A 9,493-nucleotide genomic window follows, 5' to 3' on the forward strand; every position below is an offset into this window, starting at 1 on the left:
ACTACAAGTTCCTGACCAGTGGAACGTAAGTCATTGTACCATTTCACAGTTCATTCTGGACTTTTCCATGTGTGAACATAGATTCTCCTCTTCTTCCTCCTGAGACAAGGTTTCATGTAGCTCAGGCTGGCTTCAAACTCGCTACCTAGTTAAGAACAAAATCTGAGCCTTCTGTTTCTAGCTCATGGATAAGATTCTGTTAATGGATAACAGTTTTTAGTGTTCTTTTCTGGCTTGAGAGACCAGAGAGAGAAAGGTACAGAGCAGGGAGCCGCAGGCTCTACCACGGTAGTGTGAGCAGAGAATGAGACACCAAAAGGGCATCACAGAAACTCCTTATCACACGGAATGAGTCTTTAAGGAAGGTCCCAACCCACTGTAATTACTGATGGAATGAAGAGGACAAAGTGTGAATTGTTTGTCTTCCGCTCCAAAGGAATCTAGAGCATTCTATGTGTGTGTGTGTGTGGGGGGAAGCTGAGTTGATATCTCAGAAAGGAATGTGTGAGAGTGTGTGAGAGAGATGTGTGGATGTGTGTGTGCGCATGAGTGTGAGTGAACATGTGTGTATGAATATGTGTGAGTGTATGACTAGGTGACTGTGCATGTCTATATATATGTATGTATGTATAAGTGTATATGTGTATACATGTATAAGTTAGTGTGTGTGAGTGTATGTGTGTGTATATTTGAGTGTGTGTATATATGTATGAATGTGGGTGTGTGTGTGATTACATGTATTAGTGTGTGTAAGAGTGTGTGTATGTATGTAGGTGTGTGTGTGTAAGAGTATGTGTGTATATGTATGTGGGTATGAGTGTGTGTATACATATATAAGTTAGAGTGTGTAAGAGTGTGTGAATATGTGCGTGTGTATTTTAGTGTGTATACATTTATGAGATGGGTGTTAGTGTATGAGTGTGTGTGTACATGTCTGTATGTATGTGTAGTGTATGCGATTCTTAGATGTGCTTTGCTTATCATAACATATTCAGAGAGGGTTGGGAATAAAATAAAAATACTAAACTGAACTTAAAAAGTGGAGTTTTGCCAACTGTAAGAACAAAGGATCCAAAATAAGAGGGCCGAGGGGCCTACATGCCTGGAGCCTGACCCAGTGACTCGAGCTGGCACCTGGTTAGGACCTCAGTGGCTGCAGGTTCTCAGCCCTGGAGCCTGAGCCAGTGACTCAAGCTGGCACCTAGTTAGGACCTCAGTGGCTGCAGGTTTTCAGTCCAGATGGCCTGGCTCAGGAAGACAACCGACTGGCATTATAGAATTTACTGCCTCAAGCTGTATGTGACCTCTATTTGAAAAAAACACTTACTAATGGTCCAGGAGATAAGGCTAGGACTTCTCTTGACTGTATAAAAGGACTCACCCTTTCATTGTGGTGGGGGTTGGGGGACAGGGGGATGGGGAGGTGAGGGTTTGAGGTAGACAGGCAGACATTCTGAGAATTTTCCCACAGTGTTTCTGTTTATAGTGTCTATTCTTTACTAAAACTTTTATATATCAGTTCTGGCATGATAAATACTTTTACCTTATACCTCGGTCTCATTGTTCCCAGAACAACACTAACATATTTTAATAAAATACTCGATTGTTAGGGAAGACATGGGGGGGGACTTAATCAAAGTACATTGTATACACGTATAAAATTCTCAAAGAATTAATAGAAATATTCTATAGACTACTCATTATTTCTTGCTCTTTCCTAATAGGATAAGACTAGAGATTTACTCATTTACATACCATACCTACTATAGAATATTATTAACAAAGCTGGTCTTCCCTAAGCAATCTCCCAAGCAGGCTTCACTTCTGCCAGAAAAAAAAAAGTGTTATGTGAATAATTGTGCTATATATTCCACAGAATACTGTAAAACTCAGAGAAATGAACTACAAAACTTATTTGAAAAAGTAGCATACTAAATCTAGTCAGGTTAGCATCGTAATAAATATGCTCATACTTAATCTATTTTTATAGAAATCCTAAGAACCAGAATATGTCGGTGAGCTTTTTTGATTATTTACAATGGATTACTTGCATTATTATTAATAAAACTATTATTTATAAAAAGGTGGGATGTTTAAAAAGGCCCAATATTCAGTTATTATGAATGTGGGCATTAGACTGTGGTGCTAAGTTTTAGAGTAATTAAGTTAAAATGTGAAATATTGGGGCACATCATCATTAATTTCATTAATTGCACTGACTGCTAGCAATCAACATTGCTGTATATTTAAGGAAAAGGTGACAAATGGGGAGTGAGTGTGTATACACTCATGTTCACGTGTGTGTGCACACATGTCTGTACCAGTGCCCGTGTGTAGAGGACCAACATTGACACCAGATGTCTTTTTCTTGATTGCTCTTTAATTTTATTTACCGAGTCAGGATCTCTCTGTTGCTCTTAGGGTTGGCTTGTTACCCCCTCTCACTCCCCCCACCCCATCTTGTCCTGGGAATCCCCTCTCTGTCTCTGCCTCTCACAGGCTGGGATTACACGTGGTCCCCATGCCTTGACTGGCTTTTATGTGAGTTCTGGGGATCCAACTGTAGTCCTCACTGTTTAACCACTGAGGCATCTCCTTAGCCCAGCCTTTCACTGTGAACAGGAACAGCGGTAGTGGCTAGAGACCCACGTAGGCAGATGCATGTAAATACTTGTAATATCAATACATGTAAAGTAAAATAAATAGTATTTCTTTAAAAAAAGAAAGCATGTATCTGGGGACAAAGGAAGCTTTGGACAGGTTTATATGTATGGATTAATCATGAAAGGAGAATTTGCTGGCACATTTGAAAACTCAGCAGGACACTGAACCACGAAGAACAGCAGAATGGGTGAGGTTCTGTGTGAGGGGCGCGCGCGTGTAGTCGTCTCGCCGGCAAAAACATACACACACACACACACACACACCAGAATCCTTCCGTAGAAACACGTTTATTCCCATAAACCAAAATGGTGGTAGAAGACGAAAAAGATGGAGAAAGGCACTGTTTTATACCCTAGAGCGGTGTGATCACCTCTCATTGGCTGCTTACTCGTAGCGCGCCAAACGCCGTGGGATGGGCTTTAACTTTGGCGGGCTTTTACCATGGCACATGCGCACTTTATTTGTTTACTAGGAAGAATTATGGCTGACAGCGCCACCTAGCGATGGCGGACTTTGCCAGCACCTGCCGCGGCTCCCAACAGTTCTGGATTGTCTTATACAAGTAAGGCATAGAAGCACTGCTGTGGACACTGAATCTAAAACCCCCTAATTGTAGGACTCATTATTTTATAGGCTTACAAGGAAGAAACATTACCAGTTACACTGCAACAATCTTTCTTACCACCCAGGAATGTTACACCATTCACAGAACTTTTAAAGCTCAGAAAAGAAATGGGACAAAGAATTTTACGTTGTCTTCCTCAGTCGGTGTGGCTCACACAGACCACAGCCCAACTCAGTCATTTCTCTCTAGTACAGTGGAGTCATACACATGGTCTCCACTACCAGACTGAAACTAAGCCACCTATCAGACCTACCAAGCCGATCAAGATTACAGAGAGTAATAATGAAACGTGTCTAAAGAAGACAGAAGACAAGGCTAGTGGGGGTTGGGGAGGGGGCAGGTTTTTGTTTTAACCATTTTCTCTCTGTTTTTGACAAGGTCTCTGGTATCCCTGTTTTGACTCAGTCTTTATGTGATTTGCCAAGTAGCTGAAGATGACCTTGCACTCACTGTCTCCTTACCTCTACCTCCCTCCTGGTGGGATTCCAGACAACTGTGCTCAGTGCTAGGAATTGAACCTAGGACATCATGCATATACAAAAGCACTCTATGAAGTAAATCCCACCCCCCGCCCGGGCCAACAGCTTCTGTTTCTTTAGCAATTTAAAATACGTGCTCTGGGCTAGGCCTTGTATTGGCTGTGTAGGCTAGGAGTCCGAAGTCATCCTTGGCTACAGAAGCTCCAAGCTACACGAGACCCTATCTCCAAACAAGCAAACTTTCCAGCTGAATCTATTATTGAAGCATTTCTAAAAGATGGACCTAAGCTAGAGGTGGTGGCACATACCCTTAGTCCCAGCACTCAGGGGGTAGAAACAGAGACAGGAAGATCTTGAGTTTAAGGCCAGCCTGGTCAACAGAGTGAGTTCCAGGACAGCCAGGGCTACATGGAGAAACTTTATCTCAAAAAACCCCAAATGATGATGATGTTGTTGTTGTTGATGTTGATGACGATGATGATATAAAGAAATGGACCTAAACTGCTCTTTTTTTTTTTTTTTTTTCGAGACAGGGTTTCTCTGTGTAGCCCTGGGGCTGTCCTGGAACTCACTCTGTAGACTAGGCTGGCCTCGAACTCAGAAATCCGCCTGCCTCTGCCTCCCAAGTGCTGGGAGTAAAGGCGTGTGCCACCACCTCCCGGCTCTAAACTGTTCTAACTGAAACCTCACCATGAACAGGCAGACAGAATTCATGGGGCTCCCTTCCTTCCAGGAAAGAAATTCTGCCTTTTGTCTCTCACAAAGACATCCTCAAAGAAAGCCTTCTATTGATTTCAGGAAGGCAGCTAACTGGCTGTGGTTCTGATCCAGCCAATCACTTCCAAAGACCCCATACTTCAAAGGCGCTGTGACTGTAATGACAAAGAGACACCAAGAGGCCTTTGTTGAAATACAACCAGAAAAGATAGGCCAAGGTTAAAAAAAAAAAAAGGGAGGGGGGCTATTCTTAAAGAAACGGATACATTAATGAGGAAAGTTGAGGTTGAGAGAGAGGGAGTGAAAGGAACAAAATTTAAAAACCATTTTGTATGACTCAAAAGCCGTTTGTATACTTGGAATAATCTAACAAATATGAGATATGCGTTTGTCACTGGGCAGCTCTGATAAGAGCTAGGCCTCAGAAGCAAGCCCCTGGCAGATCACCCAGCCCCTCAGACAGGCCCTAGCCCAGGTCTGGCCCTGATATGCTAATGAGATAATCCTAACATGCTGTTGATGTGCTAATGAATCAGCCTCACTCTGTGAGCCCTAAGAGGGACAAAGGTACCCTCCAATGAAATGATACAAAAATTGGAACTTTGGTAATATTCTCTAGGACCTCACTGACATGGTCCTTAGACACCTTGCCTCTGGCTTGTGTTGATATGCATCACCGAGGAGACTTGAGACTGGGTGTGGAACTGGCCTCGGTGACCACTCTCACTGAGCCCACACAGGCCTGCCTGTCAGTGCTAGTTATTGGTCTGTGGTCTTTAGGACCTCCCAGACCACCATCAGTGCCATCTTCCCGCCTGTCACAGCTGAAGAACTTCACCGAGGATGTGGGCAGAGCCTGCAAGCTTCCAGAGCATCCTTGCTGGAGATTCCCCAGTGGAACCCGGCATTCTGCCCAAATGACCATTCATTTTCAGCTTGGTTAGATGTCTGTTTAACTTTTATGTTAGCATGATACTATAAGGAATATTTGTGTGAATAAACCAAGCATATCTGAAAGACAAATCTTGTGTGGACATCCTAATTGCTGAGTGTCTCACAGACCACAGGCTGTGCTCTCCGCAGGAGGGAACTATAAATTGCCTTTGTCTTCCTTAGTCTTCTGACAACCTCAAATGTAAGCTGTGTTTGCTTGAAATCAGGAGAGTGAATATTTTGTGGATTGAATTTTAAAATCAAAGCAGAATAAATGTCCCTGGTATCCAGAAGAACAGAGATGAACCATCTTTAGAAATGCTTTTTAAGATTTTATAGTAAGCGTGTATAGTAACTACACAATTATTTCCCAAAGTCACACAAATATATCTCATGCTAATCGGGCTGAGCATCAAACCCAGGGCTTCATGCATGCTCAATAAGTGCTCTATCAACTGAACTACAACCCTAGCCCCCAAGATTTATCTTCGTGAAGCTGAAGATTTTAAATCTACTCAGTGGTAAGTAGGTAGCATACATGCTAGTGTACTTAGCATCTGTAAGACCCTGGATTTGAGTTGGCAACTCCCCAGTATACTGCCTGAAGACTATTACATAATTTAAGATACAAAGGCGTTTTGAAAGTGTTACTGTATTTGAGGGTGGACATGTCTCTTTGGGGATCCTAGCAGATGAGATTCAGCCGCTCATCCCCAAAGAATCACAGGGAAAAAAAAATCTTGACTCTCCTTGCTGCCAGAAAGACATAGCTAAGGGCCCGCCCCTTTGAGGTGTCAATAGCAGCCTTAGATCACATAGGAACAGAACAAAGGCAGACAGTCAGGGCAGTTTGGTAATAAAAGGTCGAGGTCAGGTCACACAGTCTGGCTGATTATTATCTAGGACTTTTCTCGAAGCCTTGTAAATGTCAAGGAAATTGCTGCCCAGGGGCATCTGCCTTTGCCTCACAGGGTGTCTGTCTAGCATAGCTGTGTGATTCTGGATTTTAAGATAAACTGAAGGTAAGAACGACTCAGAAAAAACAGAAGCAAAATGAGTCAGGCTAATAGTTGGATCCCCTTCTAAAGGATTTGTAAAAACCTGAGTGTATGTACACAAACTACAAACCAGAGCGCACCTGGTACATCCTAGTGATGGGACATGCATGCTTCCTTACCGCTGACAGCAGGAATAGACCTAACTCTAACCTGAGCTGACTAAAAAATTGAAATTACTCTGCTCCCAGGAGGCCTGACAGGGCTGAAAAGCCGGCTGAGCAGCTCCCTCCCCTTTCATTAGTGTGGAATCTGAGGTCCCTGGAGTGCTGCCCAAATCATCTCCTTTGTACTGTGTATACTCAAGAGACTTGCCAAGCAAATTAATAATGTGATCTGATTAAAGGGAGAATCTCTACAACAGGAAGGCAGAGTTTGAAAGCGCCATTTTAGGCCTCAGAACCTTCAGCGCTCTGAGCATATGTCATTGTTGCCGTTGTACAAAGGACCCTCTCTTACCTTACATCACCTGCTCTCTACGTCCTAACCAGGCTCTTGTCATAACTTAACTATAACCTGGTTATAACATAACCATAAAAGCGCCTTGGTAACCTATTTGTGGTCATTATTTGAACTTGAAAATTTCAAGAGGAAAATGAACATTTCTTGCCATAGGAACTAGTGGAGTTACATTCGATTTTTTTTCTACCTCCGTATATAAAAAGCAAAACATGCTAAGGGGAGGTTAGTCTTCCTGTCAAACATAGTCAGGAGGCTGCAGGGAGCACTTCTGGACTTGGAAGTAGCTCCTGTGACCCAGAGATGAAGAAGACAGGCCAAGGTACCGCCCTCTGTTTTCTAGATATTTAAAAAACAAAACAAAACAAAACAAAACAAAACAAAAAACTTTTATTGATTCTTTGCAAGTTTCATACCATGCACCCCAGATCACATTGTATCTACTCTTTACCCTTGGAGCCTCCACCTCCCACCTCCCAAAATAAAAATACATACAAACAAACAAAACATAGAAAACATCTCACTGTGGAAGCTGTACACAGTACACGCCTCTGTTCGCACATCTTCACTTGCAAATATTTATTACAATGAGTCATTGGTTGGTTCAAGGTCTCTGGCTCCCATGACACCACCATTATTGGATCCTCACCAGGTCTTCTCCCTGTTATCCTGTTGTTGCCCTGGGTCTTGGAGATCCTGCAGCCTTGGAGCAGCAGAACAGCCCCTCCAAGTGCTCCAACAGTTCACAAATGATATAGGTTTTGGAGTGGGCCAACTCAAAGTGCCTTAACCTGGTCCTGGGTGGCAGCTGGGCTGGTTGACTTTCCCTTATCTGTACCACCAGGGTGCTCTCCAGGGTGCTCTGACTAGGCCACTCAGTGCCCTTGACAGGAGGCAGGGTCAGCTCTTTTAGTCTCCTGTCTTAGGGGCCTCCAGAGCCAGCTTCACTGTGCTGCCAGTCAAGGAGCAAGGCCCACTCTCCCAAGTGCTGCAGCTGGCCAGGGGCTGGGACAGATCTCTCACTCTCATACCCTCAGGCCTTTGCCATCAGGGCCAGCTCCTTTGTGTTCCCAGGCAGGGTGCAGGGGCTGTTCTCTGAGGAGAGGCAGGGCAAATGCTCTTGCTCTCAGGACTTTAGGGGCCAGCTCTCCTGACTACTACAGTTGGCAAGGAGTGAGGAGGGAGATGGGTTCTAGACATTTTAAGAGCAAAGATCCTGGGACCAAAGTGAGATTTGCAACTATTGTATAATTTAGGGAAAATGTGATCATGTTTTTAACTTGAGAATTTTTTTAAAAAAAGATTCTATTTTTTAATTGTATGTATGGGGGTAGGGGTAGGTTAGGTTGAGTATGTGAGGCAGAATATGGTGTGGGATCCTCTGGAGCTGGAGCTTCAGGTGGCTGTGAGCTGCCCATGTGGGTGCTGGGAACTGAACCCAGGTTCTCTGCCAGGGCAGAACCAACTCTTCATGGCTGAGCCATCTCCATCTCTTGGAGAATAACAGGGAAGACTTAAAAGTGTTCAAGAGAACTGAAGTGATGACTCAGGCCTGCAATCTCAAGCTTTAGAGGCTCAGGAAGGAGGGTTACTATGGGTTTGAGGACAACCTGGGCTACAATGCCGGATGCTGCCTCAAAGAAAACAGAACTCCCAGAAGACAGAAACTGGAAATAAAAGGAAGAAGAGTGAGGGTACAGTAAGAAGATTTGGTAAACAAAACATCAGAAACGTTTTTTTAACTCCAGCAGTTCAAAGAAGGCCAGTGCTCAGGAGAGGGTGTTTTGGGTGGAGCTGATGATACCTTTCATCAAAAAAAAAAAAAAAAACAAAAAAAAAAAAAAAAAAAAAAAAGAGACCAAAGAAAGGCAATCCGCCCTCCAGAAAGCCAACGAGCAACATAAAGATAGAGTGACAGGAGGTGCTAGGCAAGAAGGAAAAGAATAGGAGGGGGATTTGTACCCAGCTTCTCTCCAGACACCATTTGGGCCATGCTTATCTATGTCAGCATGAGGTAGAAGTGACCCGGCCAGTGTCCACATAACATCACGTCTGATGTGGACAGCCTTCCACATTGAAAACCTGCTTATCCAGGGACAACATTCGGTAATGTCCTCTAACACAGACAGTGATAGTCCCTTTCCAGTGGAGTGAGTTGGTCAGCAGTAGATAATTCTTTTTTTTTTTTTAAAAGATTTATTTATTTATTATATATGAATACACTGTAGCTGTCTTCAGACACACCAGAAGAGGGCATCAGATCTCATTACAGATGGTTGTGAGCCACCATGTGGTTGCTGGGATTTGAACTCAGGACCTCTGGAAGTGCAGTCAGTGCTCTTAACCACTGAGCCATCTCTCCAGCCCGATAATTCTTTTTTGATATGAACATCAGGGCCTTTCCTAGCCAGACAGGGAGGAGACCTTTGGGTGATAAGAAGACAGTTTTACTTTTCAGCCTAAAGGAATCAAGCCTGGAGTAAGATGGTGGAAAGAAACAAAATATGTTTGAAGACTTGATAAGAAAATGGGGGGAAAGCAGGAAACGTAGCTCTGTGATA

The sequence above is a fragment of the Grammomys surdaster genome, unplaced genomic scaffold (assembly GCF_004785775.1).
Source record: "Grammomys surdaster isolate TR1022 unplaced genomic scaffold, NIH_TR_1.0 126391, whole genome shotgun sequence".
In the NCBI taxonomy this organism is placed as follows: Eukaryota; Metazoa; Chordata; class Mammalia; order Rodentia; family Muridae; genus Grammomys; species Grammomys surdaster.